The 22,209-nt window shown below is 40.9% G+C and overlaps 1 long non-coding RNA gene across 3 annotated transcripts in view; it reads right to left on the bottom strand.

The window, feature by feature from the left end:
- Nucleotides 1-867: 867 nt before the first annotated feature.
- Nucleotides 868-22,209, bottom strand: part of LOC148184613 (uncharacterized) — a 31,703-nt gene continuing 10,361 nt past the window's right edge. For 2 of the 3 annotated variants that reach the window (XR_015772163.1, XR_015772162.1), the window contains exons 3-4: nucleotides 3,885-3,985; nucleotides 868-3,075 (exon numbers count right to left, since the gene is read on the bottom strand). This is a non-coding gene — a long non-coding RNA (uncharacterized LOC148184613). Of the gene's footprint in view, nucleotides 3,076-3,884; nucleotides 4,003-22,209 lie in introns of all 3 variants that reach the window. The other variant, XR_015772164.1, reaches the window with a different exon arrangement.

Raw genomic sequence — 22,209 nt, 5'->3', positions numbered from 1 at the left:
GCAAGTCAGTAGAAGAGAAGAACAGTATTGATGGGCTATAGATAATCTCTATAAAGACAGGAAGGAAAGATTCATCTGTAAAAATAAAATATGTTTGGAGCTGAACTCAGTAAAAGATTCTATTTTTACTTTCTCATCTTTTATAGTTCCACAGGTAAAAGTCTGCTTTTTTTGCAGAAACACCTGCAAAAAATATTTGGATTCAATGACCATTTGTCCATGACTATTGAAAGAAGGTAGAGTGATGGAGAACAGTGTGGTAGGAACTATGGATTTATAGGAACATAATAGAGAAAACTGCATAATTACTGATTGGTTGGCTCAATAACTGGCCAGGAAAAATAGAAAGGGGGAGAAGAGAATCTACTTAAGATTGGCCTAAAATTATTTTCAGTTATTCCCACCAAAATGGAAGAAAAAAAACTTATAAACTTGAGAATATCAGTCCAAAATAGAAGCCTGGCGCTGACTTCCAAACTACAGCTGCTGGGCAGAGCTGCACCACTGCCAGTTCTTTGGCTTCTTGCCTAATGGTGACAAGAAAGAATTTATATCAAAACCCATTGCTAATACAAGTCATATTTTAAACATTTGATCAGCATTAAGCTTTGACTTCTCAAGAACTGGCAAGTAATTCACGGTCTGTCCCAACAAACTTGGTGTCATTGAAAACATTCTAGGCTAACTATTCCAACAATGTTACCAGCGTAATTTCTGTCATGCCAAGAGTTATATTAAAAAGAAACCCATACATCATTTGGAACAAGAAACATATGTAAATGATTTAGACATACACAATTGTTTGGGGGAGGTTTATTTTGTTTTGTCATGTCTTTAATTATGAATCCACAGGAGATCAATGCAAGTATCAAAACCATCATAATGAAATATTTAACCTCCTAGCTGGCTCAAGAAAGAGTCATGACAAGATGCTGCCACATCCAATCCCTGTGAAGAAACCAAATGGTAAACAGCCACTACATTGCTTGTCAGGCTGCAGCCTCCTCCTCTGAAACCAAATGCCCATAGAGACAAGGCAGAATGAAGTGGCTGTTATGATCATTTATATAAAATAACTGAATATTAAAATGAGAGATGATTGTGCTTTACAATTTGCAGTCACTTGTCCTTCAACTGAGCTTTTCACTTGAATATCAAAACCTTATTAAAAGCATTATTAAATGAGGTCTCGGACCACTCCAACATGAAAGACATCTTAAAATCCTTCACTTCTCAAGTCAGGAAGCTCAAAGCAGACAGACTGGCTCTAAAATTAATTTGTTTCAACTTATGTGGCACATGGGCTACTTCTAAGGGCTCCAACAAAGCCCTTGTTGTGTGGTTTTGAATTATTTTGACCCAATTCATCTCTTCCCAGGTCTTAAAAATAACAACACAGCATGCAGTTTGGAGCTGGAAAATGAAAGCATCTGCCATTAACATTGACCCATTCTTCCCGGAGTTTTACTTGCCCCTTCCAAGTCTTGTCAAGGGCTGAGCCTGGGACAAGAGAATGCTGATATCCTGCACATTCTTCCCCACCCCTATTTCCTCATCCCCACTTGTGTTCACTTGCCTTGTACTGTAAACAATTGACCAAACTGGTCTAGAAAAATTAAACTGGAGGACTGGAAATGGCCATGCAACAAAATGACAGTTTGCTTTTTTACCTGCTACTATAAAATCAAAAATTCAAGTAGAGTCTTAAGGAAGTAAGTACTTTAAGTAATGTAAATTACTGAATAAAGCTGCATTTATATAAAATAATGCTTCTAATCACTTCTTACTACTAAAGATTTTCAATATTAATTCTGAAGTGGGACCTGCCTTTTAAAGGATGCTGTGCACCACATTAGCAGTGGATGGCACGCATGCACACACACCTCTTTGTACCCATACACACACCTCTTTGTACCCATGTATGTCTTGAAGCACACTCTTGCTTTCTTGGAAAGGAATGGTGGTGAGACAGGACCAACCTGATAACAGCGTATGAATCGACACCACAGCAACAGAGTGACAGCTTCACACTGGCACACAGACAGTAGTCCAGTGGTACTACATCACTACATCAGTGATGCTGAAGTCACAGCATCACTCTCACAACAGAATACAGAGGAAAAGTTGTGGTTGTACACATTCACCAAGAGGCATTTTTGCTTTGGTAACAAAACCTCGCTTTAGTGTTCCTCATTATATCGAGCCTGTGGGGCAAGACTGCAGAGGAGCTGTGAGCCCAGGCTCAGCTCTGCAACAACTTTTCCATTCACACATGGGACATAAATCATATCAGAAGACAAATCAGGAAAGGTCCAGGATATCCTAATTGAAAGCATCTCTGAGACTGCTTGGCAAATGTGTGCTCTTGCTCTCTCTTCTTATAAGAGAGCACATTCCTGGAGGCTTGGCAAGTTCAGTGTCCCTGTACAGACACCACTACCATCACCAGTATTTACAACACACACATACTCCCAGGCAGATTACTCCCTTCCCAGTACCAAGGAGATGGTACTTCTCACCCAGGATGCACACAGCACTGACCTGGTCCTGACTAACACTTGCCCTTGACTGTCATTAACTTCAAAGAAGACTTGAGGCACACTGTTGGGCCATTTCAATCTGGACATGTAGGTTTTTAGAAGCCTTTGTCCATGTACTGAGCCTTTCCTTATTGTAGGACTGGCACCTTTAGGAGCCTCTTGTTCTGTGGGGCAGCACCTGGATGTCTTCTACTGTCTTTACCTTCTCTGTACTTTTGGCTTTCTCCATCTTTTCAGTAATGCCCAGTGCTAATCTTCCTTTGTTCCAATGTGACCAAGGGCTGGCTCTTCTCCTCTTAACTTGGTCATTGTGCAGCAGATTCTTCATGAGGAAAAGCAGAGAAGTGAGTGGAGTGCTGCAGGTAGGTGCTAAAAGGGCACCAGGTACCCTGTTGGCCTCCCATTCAATGCAGTGTCTTCCTCAGTGTGTCATTGCTTAGATTTCATTTCCATCAGATACTTCCCTCAGCCCCTCTCTTTCCCTCCACACTGAGGGTGGAGACCTGTAGGAACAGGAGGGTTCTGCCCAGGGGTCCTGGGCAGGTAAAAGGAGACAAGAGACAAAAAATAACAAAAGGATATTGAGAAATCTGCTAAATAACAAGGAAACAAGCAACAAATGCATTGTCATGGCCTGAAGCCCACAAAACAGGGCTTTCAGTAACCAGAAGCACTGGGAATATTTATAGGTGTCCTGGTTTAGGGCAAATTTGGGACCCCCAAATAGGGTCCCTCCAGAAAGCAAATTCAAGCAGCCCCTCCCCCAACTGATTTGGGAAAAAATCCTGTTTATTTAACATAAATTGAGTAATACTAAACAATAAAACCTCTTGCTGTTTGATGAGATGGCAAATCCAGGAAAAAGTCTTTTTCATGTGGTGTGGCTCAGCCTGCTCAGGTTCTTATCAGTCCCTTCAGGGCTGGAAAGTGCCAAGGCCAAGGCCCTGGTGGGCCACAGGCGTGAGCTCCTGGGGATTGGCTGGGTTTTTTTCAGTTCAGAGCAGGTTTGAACAGATCCAAGAAAAAGGGAAAAAAAAAACAGTCCAGGGAGCTTCTCTGCCTCAGCTAGCTAAAACCTAACTAAAAGCAAAGGAGAGCTCTGTCCCGCTGTCTGTCCATGCTGCAGACACCACAGTCCAGGAGCAGGAAGCGGGGCAGTGAGTGTTTTTCCTCAACACAAACTATGCGCTTCTTCTTCCCCGCTTTGTTCTCAGAGCCAGTCTTAAAGGTGCAGAACTTCATATGTAACATAAACCAGGTGACTGAGGATACAAGCATCATAAAGTCACCCCAGGACAATAGGCTGCTTTTTACAAAAAAACTTTCGTGAACATTGATACTTACCTCTATTTTGATATTTTTGGGTCCTTATGTCTGAGCTGATTTGTTCATTCTGAATTCAGCTGTTGGCCAGTCAAGCAAAAGCAGGAGAGAAAACCATGGTCCTGTAAAAAAAGAGAAACTACATTCCCAGTTTTTCCAATGCAACAGAGGCAGTAGGATTCAGTGCAGAAGTATACTGCTAATACCCAGTACCAAATCAGCACTCAAATATCTTCAGTTAAAGTACTTTTATTATTTTTAAAAAGGGGTGGAGAGTATGATTTTAATTTCCAGGATCCACTCAAGTTCAGAGCAAACATCTTCTCAGTAAAAGATAAAGTTCTGTCTTGTTCAACAGTCTCATCTAGAGTGAAAAATACCTTTCTCATGCACATCTCTATGTTTGTTCTCCACCTGGCACTACACAAGATTTAAAAACTCTTTCCAAGTTCATTGTGCATGTTGTATGACAGGTGTTTGCAGGGAAAGCCAAAATAACTTCGTATGTGTCAGCCCTTCCCATAAGCACTTACACCACGTCAGCTTCAGATGATGTTGAGTTTTATATTCTGCCAAGGCACAGATGGACAGAGCACACCTGCAGTCTTTAATGGGTATGCTTTTTGAATATCTTGGGACAGCTTTGGTTCATTTGTGTCTGGTTCTTATGTCTAAGATAGCCTCAGGATCTTAAGCAAATGCCTATTAAACCATCTCTTCAGGTAGCAGTTGATGAGTGCCAATGTACATTAGATTGTGGGATATTATATCACAAAGATTTACATATTAACTCCAGACTTGTGTTATATTATATTGGAGTAGTACTTAGAGTCATGCTGCATGACTTACCTGAAATTGCCAAGATGAAATTTGAATTGAGACTCCTAATTAATTAACTTTCTACATTTTTAAATCAATGGCAAGTTTGAAAAAATCAAGGCAAGGTAAGATTTTATGAAATAACTGTTTAAAATAGTCTCTGGGTTTTTGTGCTTCATTTTGTAAGATGACTAGGCCCAAAACTAGATTTTTATCTGGTCTTCACATCAACATTTTTATCTGATCATCTTCCATCAGTTGCTATGTGTTACGTACATACTTGCACGCACTTTGTTTCAACACTTCCATCAAAATCTTCCATCACTGGGAGACTATTTCTCTTTTATTGGTGTTCCAATCCAAATCAATGTCCCAGGAAGAGATCCAGCTCACATTCTCTATGTCCCCATTTCTGCTCCTCACAGAAGCCATAGAACATTAAGTCTTCAAATGCTCAGCATTTGCATTTGAGTACATTTGAATGGATACTGTGATATACAGTTCCCTGCACAGCACATCACATTGATTCTGTCAGCAGTTACTTCTGATGCCAAGCAGAGAGCTGACTGATCTAAGCTCCATTTCATAGAAACTTGATGTCCCTTTTCATTCTTGCATTTGAATGACTTCTACTTCTGATCAGCTTGGCACATCTTTGGGCATCCCCAGATCAAGTCTTTCAGTTCTGTACTAAAATGAGGCAGCCTACTTCTCTCTTCAGGACTTGCCATCACAGTGTGGGATAGAATTATTTTCTTTGATGATCTTCTTGTAGGAAATTCCCAGTCAGTAAGACGTAAAACAACAGAAACAAGCCAATGAAAGTATAACTACATTTACCTTTAGCCAAATAACCTCTAGACTCATAACATGAGTCAATGATCTCCTGGTACAGCAAAAAGGAAGTTAATAAATGAAGGCCATTGAAAGGATCAATGACAGAATATAGGGAAGAGAATGGTGTTAGTCATCACTTTGATGTTGAAATATTCTTATACTTTTCTCTAATGCTTCTAAGAAACACCTATTTTGCTAGTACTGAAGACCATGCAGAAGCCATCTGCATTATGAAAGACTTTATAAACAGAAGCCTGAAGTAGTTCTCTTCTCATCACCTTTCATTCATGAGAAAACCATAGGACAGAAGCATTTGTGTGTTTCATCACAGCCATCAGCTGTATATTACTGTAGTCAGGGAAGTTTGCCCTTGTCTCTAGTCTGTCAGTGTGTTCCATTTATCCCACATGGGGTCACTTGAGCTTATTTCTTGCTTTTCATCTCCTTTCCTTACTTGAAACTAAAGCAAAGTGACAGGTACATAGATACTAAACAGCATGACTGAGCTGGATCTCCAGAGGACTCAGACATTCTGACAGTGTTTTTTTAATTGAGTCATCTTCTTTGAAGATGCAGCCACCTGAGAATAAGCCTTTGATTTCACCATGTGTGTTCTTGGAGGTGTCACAGCCTTTGCTTCTATATAGCCCTAAGCAAGAACCCACATATAGTAATGCTGCAGGAAATTATATTTGTGACTCATAGCTTTTCCACAGCCTCCAAAACACTTCACAGTTTGGTGACCTCAAATGGGCACAGCACTTGGTTTGGAAAGGGGGTTTTTGGACCTGGGACAATACTCTCTGGCTAGGACTTCTCCAAATGGCCCAGAGGTCAGGTACAATACCAGGTGGCTAATGGGGAGTCTCATTCTGAATTATGGGGCTCTCCCACATCAGAACATGTAAGGTTCAGGAGTTGGATTTAAAATCCTTGATAGTCTTCATACTTTCCATAAAGAAAGCTTTCAGAAGAGTTTTTGGCAAAGTTTAAAAAAAAAAAATCCTATAATGATACCAGCCACTTGAGGTAGAGAAAAAGCATTATTGCTGTGGTTACACAGCTCCCTAAATTCCTGCAGACTGTGGTTGGGAAGAACTGCACAGTTGCTTATTTGTCCCTAAGACTTAGCTCCTCACCTGCAATTAGAAGCTATTTTTAGAAACTTCCTATACAAAGGCAAATGAAGAACTCAAAAAAAAAAATAATTATCATCCCACTTAACTGTGCCGTTTAAGCCTTCCATAAGTCTGTTCGCCCCTTACCATGGAGGTAAGCCATGGGTGAGTTTGGGATGCCTTTGGAGATTTGATAAGGTGGGAAAATGGAGAAGAAGTGCCATTTCTCAAGTAGATTCAAGCAAGACCAAATACTTTGTTGCTATAAATTGAGGTAGAGCAATTGATTTCAGTCAGTAGCCAACAGGCATGGAGTAAAAGTTGTCACTGTTGTCCAGTCCAGGACCCACCTGCCATTATTCCTGAGGCCTGTACTGAGCTGAAAACAGAGGAATGCAAGATAGGGAATGAGGAAGAAAAATATAACACACAATCGTTTGCATTATATCACACATGCTTGTGCTGACTTCAGGGTCACTTAATGAAGCCTTGGCTGATAGGTTTCTGACCCCAGCAATAGCTCTCCTTCAGTATGAGGCACAATGCTGAGCCCATTACACCACAGGTTCTTTCATATGTGTATAATGGTTCTAAGTTGAATAGGCCCCCAACAGACATTAAAAAGCACTTGATAATTAAAGTGCAAATGATGCTCCACATTCCTCCGCTTCACAGTCCTACACTGCCCATTCTGCCAGCCATAAGCTTAGTTCCCAGCTCTTGCTTATGAGTCCCATATCTCTATTTTTCAGCATACTGCTCACATTAATTTTACAAGATCTCTGTATAGGTCTGAAAGCTGGCCTATGTTGAATCACATTAATAGGCCAACAGCACATGCAGCTCAATTTTTTTTTAAGCTCAGACATGTGATTCTGTGTCTGTTTGCCCTCTTACCCTCTTCATTTCTTAATATGCTGCAATTAAATGAATGAGTGAGACTTCCATATTCCCAGCTCTGCAATTTTAACTGCAGGACTTCACTACACTGACTTCACCAGCTTGCTCTATTGCCTGGTCATAAAGGTCTGCTAATCTGCTCATGAATCCAATCTGAAACCCTGGTAGTTTGTTCCTTACCACTTTCACTTATATGATCTATAAAATCACAAATGTAAATGAAAAAGAAAAAAAATTAAAAAGCAGCTGTTTTGAGACCTTTGAAGTATCTGAAATGTATCTTACAAGGAGCAAATGCTTTATGCAGAAAAACCTAGAAACCCGAACAGACATTTGGCAGTCTTCTGTCAACTAGCCAGGCACTGGCGAAGCATGTACAAGGAATACCCATCTGAGCTGAATTTCATTTACTAGTAAACTTTGTTTTTACTAAGGAGGAAAAAGAGAACCTGAGAAAGAGTTAAGAATTTCCTTGTCTCATTACTGCTGACCTTCCATTAGTCACTGAAAATGAAACGGCTTGTAATGGGATCTTGTGGTTTCCATGGCTCTAGAAAAGCCATTTTTACGAGGTTGCTGCTTGATGACTCTGATGAGTCACACCTCATGAAAAAAAAAAAGGCAGATTTGAGAGCAGCCAGTTCCAGCAGTCAAGGAGATATGAATGGTCCCCAGACTCCTGTCTCAGGGAGGAGCACTGTCAAAGGCTTGGGAACAGGTCCACCCTGGTCTCAGAAGGCCAGCACAGCACTGTTGGGGATGCTGCCAATACATGCTCACTCAGTGCCAGGGAGCACAAGTGGAGCCATGTTCACAGAAATGTTGAGGAGGAACAGAGGCAGCTTCTCAGCAAACACTTGGATTTTTGCAAGCAGCTGCATCAGACAGCACAGCAGCCATCATAAAATTAGGCTTTTCTCTTATTATGGTTTACTAGCACCCACAGTAAATTATAGACTCATAGAATCATTTAAGGTAGAAAAGACATCTAAGATAAAGTACAACCATTAAGCCAGCACTGTCAAGTCCATGTCTAAAGCATGTCCCTAAGCACCAATCTACACTTCTTTTAAATACCTCCAGGGATGGTGACTCAACCACTTCCCTGGGCAGCTTTTTCCAATGCCTAACCCTTCACCAGCTTCATTGCCCAAATGAAGGCATTGCCCAAATCTTCATTGCCCAGTGCCTCATACACAGAAAAAATAAAACATCCAGAAGAAAGTAAAAAGGGCAAAAAGCAACTCCCCCTGTTTCCACCACGACTAAAATAATTTCAGAACCATCATACTACCTTAAAGGTTTTGGATAAGCTACATACAAGCTATTTTGCAGGTACTACACACATTAATTGATGTGATAATGTTCTCTTGCAGTTGCTCTATGTTGAGTGTACCTACCTGTAATATTTACTAAAAAGATGGAATTTCTTTTTAGGAGGAACCTAATATAGTAATACTCCAATGATATATGTGAAAGAGGCCTTGAGCTATTTAATGTTATAGAAAATTTAAATTACTTTTATACAAATCAGCCACTTGAATTCAAACAATTTCTGTGATGACTGCAGCAGAAATAATATTCCTCCAACTTCAAGAATGTCAATAAGGAAAATATGAGGAACTACAGACTGGTCAACTTCACCTTAGTCTCTAGGAAGCTGATGGAGGCAACTGTCCTGAAAAGCATTTCCAAACACATGGAGGGTAAGAAAGTGATTGGCAACAGTTGGCATGGATTTACAAAGGAATAATCTTGTTTAATCAACCTAGTAGCCTTCTACAATGTCGTACATTTCCTTTGTATGTCTGAATTCAGTTTGGCACTCCTTGCTCATGCATACAGGTTTCCTGCCACTTTTGCTTGATTTCCTGTGCTTTCAGATGGTCCTTTCCTGAGCACTCATCACTCCTGGACTTCTTTTCTCTCTGCAGCCATATTCCATAGGATTCTTCTAAGCAAATCATTGAAAGGATTTTTATGAATGAATGTTATGAGATCACTTAAAGAATCATTGGCAAAGGTATAAGCAACAGCACAACAAATTTTGTTGGCAAGATTCACTCTGCCACTTACTAAATGGCTAAGGTACACTGAGGAAAAGCAACTAACTAAAATCGCTAGTCAATCAATCCAAACCAAAATAAACCAAAAACTGTGTGCAAGTGTGTAAGAGTGTGTGTGTGTGTGTGTGTGTGTGTGTTTGTGAAAAAGGGATAGAAAGGGTAAGGATAAAAAGGAATATGGTCAGAAAGTCCCGGTATCACTTAACAGCATTTAAATTTAGCAGCACTTAAACTTAACATTTACCTTAACTTAAACTTAACACCTCAGCAATGGAATAATATAGGATGTACTGTATCACAACAGCAACTTAGTTACAGGCCTAACTTACTTACATATCTGAAATACTTAAGGATCTAAGAGAGCAACATTTGTCCCATATTTGATGTAGCATACGCACATCAGTTGCATGCACACAGACGTAAGGAGCCTGTACAGGGTACCTCTAAAAAATATTCCTCAAAGGTAGTGAAATACTTTGGAAACCTTTGCATCTTTTTGACTTTTTTCAGCTAAGAGTCAGGGCTCAAGGATCTGTCCTTGTTTGGCAATCCTCTGAGTGCAGCAAACCTGAGAGGCCCCACTCAGAGGGAGGTTGCTGGTCACAGCCCTTTGCTGTCCAGGAGAGCTCAAAGGGTCTCCTTTTGGACTGCAGTTAATAAGACCACAAGAGAGTGGGCTTTAGTCATAACCATGCTTCATCCTGGCTGCACTTCAGCTCAGAAATTTTCTTTGAAAGTGTGAGAACAAGAATGTTATGCCATTCAGGCAAAAAACAAACAAACAAACAAACAAATTTCCAAGGCCGCTCATAAAACAAAAAAGCAGGGGCTGGTTAGAGAGCACAAGTTCTGGAAGCAGAAAGTGTTTCTGATAAGCTCAAGAGGACCTGACCCCAGGTGCTCTTTGTCAAGGTCGAGACCTAATGAGCATTACTTTGATCACACTGTGGTGTGAAAAATGGGGGGGAAGAGGTGTATTTTGCTCTCCTGAAATCCAGGGCTGTGATCCTGCTTTTTGGCTGCTCCCTTCTCTTAGCTTCTTCAACTCCACAGCCCCATGGTCACTGCAGCCATGGCTGCCTCTGGCCCTCGTGTCACCAGCCAGCTCTTCCTTGTTCATAGAATCAGGTCCAGCAAAGAACCTTTTCACTTTTTGATCACTTGTTTGTACAGCATCATATCTTTGCTCAATACTGTTCTGCGTCGATGGAAATCTCCCTGTGAACATTGTTTGAAGTTTGCAGCATTGACAGTGAAAGCTGTTCTCAGTAGGCACCAGTGCCAGGAAGCCACATGCTGCCCCACTTTGTTTCCTTACTGTAGCAGCATAACTCTTAAAAATCAGACGTTTGGCACAAATAACGATAATCACACTGACAGGATATTCTATCATCAGTGTTTAAAATGTGATGTTTAGTGAAAACTGTGCTGGATGTATCTTTATAATTATTCACACACAAAAAAAAATCAGCTAGAAGTGTTAAGGCACCAATTCATAAAAACACTGTATATTCCCTTTGAGCTCTTTTTTATACCAACATGAGTTTGGCAAAATATTAGCATGCATTAGCATGCATGTTTGGCAAAAGTTAGCATGCTCAAGCCCTCTGTCTAATGTAAGGTTAACTCTCATAGAAGTTAAAATTAATGCTTTACCATCCTCCTTCTTCTCTACAGTGAGATTCTAAACACTCTTTAAAATATCACCTCTGCAGCACTGTCAACAGAAAGCAATAATTTTGGCTGCCCAAACTGAAATACCTAAGAGAGCCTTTGTTTCCAAGGATAGGTGTTTAAAACTCTTTGAACACAAGACAGTTTTAAAGGCATCTAAACTGGAATTCCAAAAAAACAAAGGCAAGGAAAATCACTAATTGGCTAGTAAAAGCAGTCTGTAACTTAAGAAATTGGCTAGTAAAAGCAGTCTGTAACTTAAGAATTGCCTGATTTTTAATGGTTGAAAATTGGAATCTTAATGTTATACTAACACGTTTTTACATTTTCAGTAGAAACAGATGGAATGATGTTGCTCATGTAATGCCAACACCATGTTGTTACATAGTCTTTATTAAAATTGCTCCAAGACAAAAAAAACTGTATGCACAAAGGTAAGAGGTGAGGAAAGTTCGCAACTGCGTTGGATATTCAGGCTTGAGTCCTTTTAACTCTGAGCCAACCCTGTGTTTCATTGAGAAATCCCCACAGCTTCATTAAGGGTGAAGTGGAAGGGAAGCTGGGTGCAGGGTACTGAGTGAACTGTGTCCATGAGACTCTTGTCCTGCCAAAAGCAGTGGAGACACACAAATAAAAAGGAAAAACAGAAGGGGTAACATGTACAAAATGAAGAAAACCAATCTTCCCAAATTAAAGCAGCAGAGAGGAGTAAAAGAAGAATGAGATTTAAAGGACATTATTGAATTGAGAATTATCATCATCTTATCTTTAAATCCAGGAAAAGCCCCAAACTTTCCTTCCTCTTGCTTAGAAATTAATCCCAGTTCCGACAAATGGGATGCAGAGCAGATAGGCACCTGTGTGTGTGCATACATATATAAATGTATCTTGAATACATGCTTTTACAGTATGATCCACAGCCACTGAATTAGATGGAACCATTCCCATTTAGATTCAATGGGTTTTGTATCAGGTCCCCAAACTCTGTGATTTTTGAAATAAAAAGAAGGGGACAATAAAATGCTAGATTAATTCTCATTCTGAAAAATCTGAGCTGATCTGCTGAAGAGGTGGGGAAGGGGGGGGGGGGAGGGGAAGGAGGGCAAAAAAAAGCCAGACCAAAAAACCAAAGTAACATCCCTCCAACTTTTAATCTTCCAGTCATGTAAATGCCTTCAATTAACTAACATTGATTTCCCTTTGCTTATATTGAGAATTTTTATGCCCCGAAAGGAAGCAGTAAAAACATTTCCATGATAACCATAAAGATCAATGAAAAGAAAATAAAGTTTTCCGTTTCATTACCTTTTCTGTGTGGTAATCAATTACAGAAGAACAGTACAGGTTCAATTAAGCAACTAAATAAAAAGCAATTAAAAGCCACAGGGGATCTTTATTTTACTTATGTTCAAGTAGAGTCCAACTCCAGGCCTCACTGACTTGTTTGTACTGTATAAAGGGATTTAATTTCTGTGAACCAGTCCGTCAGCATTAGCGGATCATAATTAGGAAAATGGGGTTAGAGTAAACAGAGGTACTGAAAATAGCTTTTTCCAAGTGTAACCTTCCCTCCTCTCTGCTTCTTTCCAAATGGGATTATCCCGAGCTCTCAGCACACAGCAAAGTAAAAATGAACCTTCAGCAAAACAAAGGTTTTTGCTTTGAAACATAAGATACAACTCAGGAAAACATGGAATGCTCTGCTCCAGATGATCAAGTGCCTGAGCACATGCTCACCTTTAAGCACTTGCTTAGATGTTCCACTGACTTCAGGTTTAGCATATGCTTAAAAAAGCTCCCTGTGTCTTACAGAATTTCAAGTTCATACTAAGTGGTGAGAGATTCATTTAAAAAGGAAATATAGTTCTTTTTTAGAACTTGAAAAAAATAGCTGTGGGTTTGGTTTTGGATTTCTTATTTTGAAGTCTGGATTTTTATTTTAGGCAAATAACTCATGACTTCATTACAGACAGTTAGCTTCACATGGGCAGAAACAAAGCTCCTGGAGACATGCAGTGTTAAATTTGTGCAGAAAGCTGAATGGAAAATTTCAGAGGAACTGGCACCTATGGGATGCTTTGCCAATGGAAAGCAGTTTTGTGAGGATCTGGGATTACATATACATGCATGGCAGTGCATACACACACACACACAAAAATTATCATAGGAAAATTAGGCACTTCAGGCAATAGCTGAAATTTTAGGGATTCAAATGAAGCCATTGTTTCATCCACAACTTTTACACACACTGGCTGGGACTCATCACCTCTAACCCCTGAAGCCTCATAGTCATCTGTCCCAGGCTACGCCAGCTGTATGAGTGGGTGACTTGGGGTGGCACCAAAAAGGGAAAGTGGACTGTATCTCTGGCACTGCATGACACAGCACAGGGACCAAAATGCCTTTCAGTCTCTGTAGTCTGGTCTTGAACCTGTAATACACCTCCTCAGCTTCATCAGGGACCTGTGGCATCCCTGTTCAACCATGGTTCGTTATACCCCTCTGCAGCAGGGACCCGCAGGGCTCAACATGCCTGCAGCCAGCCCTCCTTCCCACCCTCTCTGGCCATCAGTTAAAGAAGAGCCAAAGGCAAGAAAGCACCTCCATGCTTGATATGGCAGCTGATGGTCCACCAAGCATTCAATTGGGCCATATAGAAAAAAGAGATTGTATCATCACGTTTCATGAACAGTCAGTATAATCGTACATCTCACCAAGAGCTGCACCTACAAAGGGCACAATTTGAGAAAAAAAATCACTCTCAGAAATCTGTTTGCAAAATGATAGCTTGGTATTGCTCATAAATTAAGCCACTCTGTTTCACTGCCAAAATATTCAACAAATTTCTTTTTTGGGCTGCTCATTTTTCATTCCTTCAGGCTACATTTAACTAAGTAATCTCCCTATAAATCCTGGCTCCTGCATTCACAATGCAGTGGGTCTTCTCTAGAAATTCTTAGAATCGGTGCATTCCTGATGCATGACAGTCCTTCAACTTCTTCCCTTTTGAAAGGAAAAAAAATGGAAATCTGTGGCAGCGGCCTCAGGGGAGACAAAGAGTTACATTGTCCCACCCCAAACCCCTTGTGAAGGGTGGCCCAGGTGCTCTGATTGGGTTTGAGTCCCTGGGGGTTTCTCCCTTGGTGTGCTTCTACTGGTCCCTGACCCTGAACTCCACCCTCAAAGGTGGGGACCCTTGAGAGTTCTGTCCCTCAAAAACCCCTGCTGTGCCTCTGTTCAGGGCTCTCTGTTCTGAACCTGACTTTGTTCCCATGCTGAATAAATGGTTTCATGAACGGGAGCCCGTCTCGTTGGTGTTTGATGCTGGTCCCCAGAATCCTGCTGCTTCCCTGGATGAGATCCTGAGGTTGCTGACTGCAACAGAAATCAATCCTTCTCCAAGTTTATCAGAAGGGCAGCCAAACACTGATGTTATACAGTAAAATCTTGAACTAGGAACTAGGCAGCTATTTTAATCTGTGGGCTTATTTCACATCTGTCAAGGACAGTATATTTAGAACTGGACAAGCTATTTCTTCACTGCACCTCTGATATAAAAAATTGTCCAAGCACAGCAATTCTCTGATGGAGTCTTACGCACTTTGGCAAACCCTTGTGAAAGAGTTTAGATAATACACCAATTATCAACAGGGCCAGGATTTAAAAACAGTAAATAAATGTCTATGACATATAGAACTGGAGCTCTACATCACAGAACAACACAAACAGAACATCACTGCTGTTCAATCAAGCATGGCTATTTAATCATACCTTCTAGGCACCATCAGATTTGAGTGAATCACTCAGATCAAGGCAACAAAATAAGACAAGCTCTTTTGTCACTGCTTACCCTCCCAGAGTAAAGCATATGTGAATGTGACGTAAGTGATGACCTCTGAGCAACTGACAGCAAACAGAGCAGGAAAGCTCTCCTGAACCAGAAAGAAGGAGGAGCTTCTTTAAGGTACCCCTTCCCAGCCATGCCACCAGGCAGTACTGCAGCTGGCTGTCAGCCTTTTCAGAAGTGCATAGCCTTTGAGCATCAAAAAAAGCAGAAGGATTTTAGAATGACCTTGCCTCCAAACTAGCTGTCCTTACCACAGCACAAAGGTGATAAAAGCTAGGTGGATTTTAAGCCTTTGCTTAAAATCCAGGCTTTTTGGTGAGTTGATAAAATAGGAATGGAGTAGATGTGAAAACAGGATCCTTAGTGAGTGCTGGCAGGATAAAGAGTCTGCAGCATCTGCAGAAATGACTGGGGATTGTCCATTTAGGGCAATAAGTAGTCATTCCATGCTGCACTTCTTGGCTAGAATCCAGTGTGGATTTAGCCACCAGAAAAAACGGCTGCTGCAGCATTTCATTGCAAGCAATTTTATTTTTTTAATCAGCCATTTGGATAATAAAAGTATTAAAAATGAAAGCATTACTGTCCAGTATGTTGTAAGATACCAGAAACCTTACCCATCAGTCTCACCCAGCCTGCCATATGCCTTGTCTCACCAGCTGGAGCTGTGGGCTATAGCTGGAAGAGGAGATGCTTGTGCTATGAACAGCAAAGGTCTTTACAGCCTGTGCACTGTGCAGGGACTACAGCTTGTTTGCTGCAGCTTGGGTACAGAGCTGCCTTTAATGTCAAGGCAAAACACAGACACTTGGCACTGTATTACTGTCCCCATTCTCACTAAGAGCTGAAGAGCTTGGATTTGGGACCTCTCATAACCAAAACTCTAGAGCCTAAGAGCCATTTGTACTTGATTCCTATTAATAGGCAATGAGAGGAAGCATCACCCTCTGCACTCATGCAGACTGTCTGTCCTTTGAACGACTTCTCAGAATGCTTTGATAAGCATTAGAGTAGTAATAAAATACTGAAGCACAATGCAGTCTGAACCAATCACCACCAAACAGGAGTCTACAAGGACTTCCATGTATTTCCTACTTCTCTGCTCTTCTACTTTTTTATGCTTTAAGGGAAGAAGAAAAAAAAAAGCTAAGTTAGGAGTTATTGTCTGGGATATGCCAGAGGACAAACTGCCTAGTAAGGCTGAAATTAAATGACCTGGTCATTCACCACACAACCACCCACGGACTGCTCCAGACCCACCGATCACAACTCTTCAGGGTACCCCTCTCTAAGTGCTGTACAGAGAGAATTGCAGAGAGACCACTGCAGGTAACCACCTGTCAAAAAATGCAGGAGCATTAAAACAAACAACCCCCCCAGAAAAAACCTTACACCTCCTGCCCTCATCATAAGCCACAGATGCTTAACAAATCCCAGAGGAAAATGCCTTTATGATCCTCAGAAGCTTGTGTTTCTCTAGGGTGCTGAGGATAACAAAAAACCCACCTGCTACCCTGAGGTGAGGAGTAAATTCCACCCTGATCCAACTATCAATGTCACTGGGAGAATGACAATCTAACAGGCTGTCAAAAGACCTCCCTTGACTTCCCCATGCAGTCTCATCCCCAGGCTTGCCCTGGAGGGGAGAGCAGTATTGCCCCTTGCCTCACCTGATGTAGAACAAGCTTCAGCCCTGGACTGCCTTGGGGCTATTCAGCAGGGCCCTGGCATTGGCCTCTTGGAGGGCTGCAATGCAAACCTGCACGTCTGCTGCTGATTTAATATTTCACTCCTCTGCTCCCTCTCCTTTTCCTGCACATCAGCTCCATTCCTCCCATGCATTTCTCACTTTCCAGCTCAGTCTTCCTTTATCTCCTTCCCATCTTGCAATTCACCCTCTTTACCTAGACAGATCACAGCTACATAGTCATGGGAGTCATCCTTCACCTTCTTTATGGAAATGCAACACAAAGTGTCATCTATATTTCAGTGACATATTTTACTGCAGCTGAAAACTGCAGTCTCAAGATCAAGAGCTTTGGTCCTAACCACTTCCTCTAAAACCCACCCAAGCTTAAGTTGTTTTAAAAATAATATTTCACTGGCAAGAGGTATGATGCAAGCTAGCAAAATACCATTTCCTCATTAATGCCTGTGGAGTTATAACGTTCTTGCCATAATCTGCCTGCAGATGTACCATAGGTATTGAGAAAGAGCTCAGAGACTCAAAAGAATCAGGAAATGACCACTTTCTGGGGTACAGAGTCAGCTTGTTTTGTACAAACTGTCTGGCTCACTAAGACAGTCTTGTCTTAGACTTGCCAGCCAAGCAATATGAGCTACTGATGTACGTCTGGAAAATATTTATGATAAAAATTATGGTTTCAAAAAGAATAGTAAGTAAGTAGCTGATCCAGCTGGCATGCAAATTGTGCATAATGTTTATCAGCACAAATATGTTCATCAGCACTACCACCTAGTCCTTCTGGAGAACAGTAGGTACTCATGGATCTTTGTGACCATTAAGCAGTTGGGTTTCCTGCACCCCTGATAATAAATTTATTACTGTCTTCTGTAAAACAGGAGAGTGCATTTAACTATCTATCATACTGTCTGTCAGAAGAGCAAATCTGAGATTTTTTTCCATCTCAGAATGCATTGGGGCAAGTGAGGCACTTGAAGCCTTGGACTTTAACTGATATTTCATCCAGACAGTGCAACACTTTGTGAGTCCATCAAGCCCCTGGCACTGGTAGAAGAATGCTCAGCTAAATCACCACAGAGCTACTGGGCATCATTTGAAAGTAAGTCCCATCTCTGACATCCCTCCTCTGCCTAAGCAAGCTCTACACACTGCAGCAGCCAAGTTGCACTGCAAAAGGGACTTTTCCAGAGCAAAGGCAATGCCAAGCCTTTGCAAGTGAGCACTGTGCAGGTGCAAAATGGCTAGAGGCAATCAGAGGGGTCAGACAGGCCCCAAGACAGGGAGGTTTTGCAAGGACATGGCATGAAAACTGCTGAAACTGCTCTTCTACAGACAGGAGGAAGAGAAGGGAGACCCACCTCTGACAGGTGTGCAGAGGGCAAGGCTGGGTTAAAAATAAAGCAGTGCCACCAGGACATTTTGGCTCCACATGTCCTGCAGCTCTGTCTGTGCCACCTGGTCTCCCTTGCACTATCTGGATATCCCTATAGCCCCTTTCTGGGGCAAGTCCTCTGCTGCCTATGAACACTGCTGAGCTTCCACTGCTCCCAGGTCTCTGCCATCTAAACAGGCCACCTGTTTTCACAAAACTCAAGGTGAAGCATGGACAGAGACTCTCCAACTAATTAAAGTTAGAAAATGTATGTTTATTAATTACGATGCCAGGCACATGGGGAGTAACCTCCCAAAGACGTGCAAAATTCACAGAGCTTCTGCTTTCTTTTTATCCACAAAAACCTTACATATTCATATAATTACCCAATATGTCTATACATATGCATTATCTAACCCTGCCTACTCCCACTTCATCTTAAAACGAGTTCAAAGTCCTTTCATGCTTACTCAGTCCTTTCTTCAAAATGGGTCAGTGGGTTTTGAAATGGGCCAGTGGTCTTCTAAGATGAAGGCAGGGGCGTCTTCCTCACATTAAATTTTTCACCTTTGTCTTCTTGGCAGACTCTCTGGTCCCTTGGCCATAGACCAAACTCCCCAACCTGGTTCTGGCTGGTTTTGGGGCCCAGGTGTAGTTATGGTTTCTTCATCTTTACAATACCCTATCCTCCCCATTCTGCTTCTACAAATACAACAAAGTCAAGCAAATGATACATTGTCTTATCTCTAACTAGCTCCATCTGCTAATAATTAACCCTTCTACATTGCTTCTACTCTTCTTACTATACTCTTATTACATATTGCTTCTATCCTCCTAGCTAAAGTCTTAATTCTTTGGTTCCTTTAAAACTTTGAGTCAAAGGAATTTAGTATTTTTATTTTGAGAGTGGTCAGAAGGCAGATGTGTTTCCCTGGGAAACCAGGCTAAGAACAGACCCATAGTCTTCCATGTCTTTTGAGCAAAATAATTAATCTGGGAACTGCTGCGTTAGAGCACACCTTAATGTTGCTGAGGGAGGAGAAACCAGCTCCCAGTCACCTTCCACATTACTGTGGAAAGGTTAAAGACAACATTTAGCGAGATCTAAATCAATCAGGATCTGCTTTAGCATCAGTCCCTTCTAAAACATCTTGACACCCACTCTGCCAGCAAAGACCAGCAAAGCATTTGTGCTCCCTTACTAACCAAGCAAACCCCAGTCACGGTAGTATTACACTGTAAGCCTTTCCAATCCTTTGACAGTTCTACATTAGACTGTTTTAAAAGGGCCAGATGATTCCTGTCACCAAAAAGTATGATTTGGCTCTAAGTCTATAAATTCTGTGCTCAGTTTCTGGATAGATGAGATCTGCTGGTGTGACACAGTTCCTTGTATTCCCCTCTCTTTCCATAATGAGAAGGAAACCTCCCTTTCCACATCATTTCCTATAACTGTTTTTCCCTGGTCTCAGAACAGATTGATCAGCTACAGGATCCAAGACCAGCTTTGTGTCCACCCTGCTCAGGCTTTCTAGAAATCACTTTGTTCCAGTGTGGATCACCCAGACTGTGGCATAACTGGAAACTTCAGTGTTTATTAATTTTCATTTTCAGTGATAAGTGATTTTTAAAGGAATAATTGTTTCCAGATGTCATGCATGTTTTGCTCTGAAGGAATATTGCAATCTCTGTTAAGGTTACAAAACTGGAGAGATTGTTTTTCCCTATCCAAGTGGTTCTCTCAAGAGGATTTGGGAACATTGTGTCTCCCATATGGACCCTGAAACCCTTTCTTGGTTGTATGACATATTTCATAAAGCTGAAATGTTGAATTTGCATCTGTGATACAATTTTTGGGTTGCTCTGTAGGGAGAGCATTTTATTGGGGTCTTAGAGAAAGGCACAGTCAAAACCAGCCAACCCTAGAAGACTTAGATCTCCACTTTTACAGGAGCATCCTCACAGTACATGGAGACACTGATGATGCCAAGTCCTCTCTGACTTCAGAGTGCAAAGGCTGGAAAAGATAGAAGAACCTGAAGAAAAGGCATAAGTAAAAAATAAAACTGCCATTATGGGCATTCTCAGTAGTGACTGGTTTTAAATGCATTTCTTTAGTCAGATGATTTCTGTGCTTCTACTCTTATAAGATGTGCACACATATAAGTACAGAATTTATGTAGCACCAGTGAAGATTAGGTCAGAGCATAGAAGAAATACCATGTTATACCTTATGGGAATCAGTAGTTACATTATCCAGACTTTGAGAGGATGCTCCAAATTACTCCTTTCAAAGTTGCATCTCTTTGGGTGTTCTGCTTTCAAGAGCCCTGCTCTGTCACACTAGGTAACAAGGGCTCCTGGATCTGTTAACCTAAATTTCCAGTTCCAGAAAACATTATTTCCATAAACATAATTGCTTGTTGAAAGGCAGATGTGTTTTACACATCTCACACAACACCAGCGTGAGCAAGATTCCACATGAGGCCCATGGAAAGAAGGATGGGAAGAGAGCACCTTCTCCAGGACACAAAAAAAGAACCTATTTTGGACACAGGTAGACCAGCTAAAACACTCATATCAACATGAAAATGACTGATGAAGACAGAAGTTGCATTTTGTTGTCTATAAAGTCCTAAAAGTTTGCTTATTTGCAAGGAAACCTTGTATGACACCCAACTACACTTGTAAATTCCTGAAAAATGCTGGGCAGGTGCAAGTGAAATGTGGCAGCTTTGGGGAAAAAAATCAGTAGTTAAGTTGGTAAGAGAAAGCTTTGATAAGACTTAAATGCACTATTTGAACCTTTCTGCAATGGAATGATTAATTTTCTATTTTTGAAAACATTCTTTCAATTCTGTGTAATGCAGAAAATGCATCATTTGATTAGCAAAATCTATTAATTTTTCTTTATGTCTTGTATCAAGAAAAAATTCAAAACTGCAAATGAAATACCCACAAAATTAAAAATGAAGTTATCTCTCTGCCTTACAACTAAGAGTAGGTGGTGTTGAAAACTGTCCTAATAACACAGGACAAGACTGACAGGACTGAAAAAAGGGGCTAGAAAAAAAAAAACAGAGCTAGAAATAAACTGGCCTCTGCATCAGAGCATTCTATAATAGGCAGGAAAATATGTTCCTTTTTCTGCAGAAATAGATTATACAGAACACCATAATTTTGTGTACAACACCTACTTCAAAACAGCCCAAAAAGCTGTAATACCTAAAATAAGAAAATTACCAAACTTATGTCCATGTTCAGCAAAACTCCAAATTTCATTTCAATGCTATATCACATGAATAGTTAGTAAGTACATGCTAAAATATACTGCTAAAGGCAAAGAAACATGGGTCTAACTTCAAGGCTTGCCTGCGTAAGTCAGAAGTACATCCAGGAAAGTTTAATCTGTGTTTAAGAGATTCCTTAAATAGGGATAGTTAATTTTAGTTGAGGGCATTTAAATCTGAAGCACCACAAAACTCGTGATACTGCTGGGAACAGGCTGTAGCATCCAAATCTGCACCCCTAAAAGCATTTTAAACAATAAACAACTAAAATATTACTGGAGTTTGAGAGATGATATGCTAAGCATTCAACCAATGGATTGTATCGAAGAATTATTGCAGATGGTGGTAGAGCCACTTCTCAGCACAAGCTGTCCCTTCACATTTTCCTGTTTTCAGCTGTTTAGAACTTTTTAAAGAAATAGACTTTTTTTTTCTGCTAAATGTCTGATGCAATTAGATATCTCTTTCAACCAAAGAAGACCTTGCCATCATTACCAAGACAAGCTTCTGAAATGTACTGTTTTGCCCATGTTAAAGTTGTCCACAATTTACCCAATTTGTTGAAAAGTCCTATTGCTTCCAAAATATTAAAGCCTGGGAGTGGGATTTGGCATAGACCACCACCATGAAGAATGCCCTTTTTGGCATCCCCACAAACACTGTCCCAAACCTGACAATGCCATGGTGAAAAGTGATCACAGTTCATGCAGGGCCATGA

This window comes from Pseudopodoces humilis, chromosome 3, assembly GCF_049639895.1.
Source record: "Pseudopodoces humilis isolate 2021_Gansu_Grassland_sample_001 chromosome 3, ASM4963989v1, whole genome shotgun sequence".
Taxonomy (NCBI): domain Eukaryota; kingdom Metazoa; phylum Chordata; class Aves; order Passeriformes; family Paridae; genus Pseudopodoces; species Pseudopodoces humilis.
Note: the sequence above shows the minus strand (reverse complement) of the source record. Positions and strands in the feature narration are given on the sequence as shown.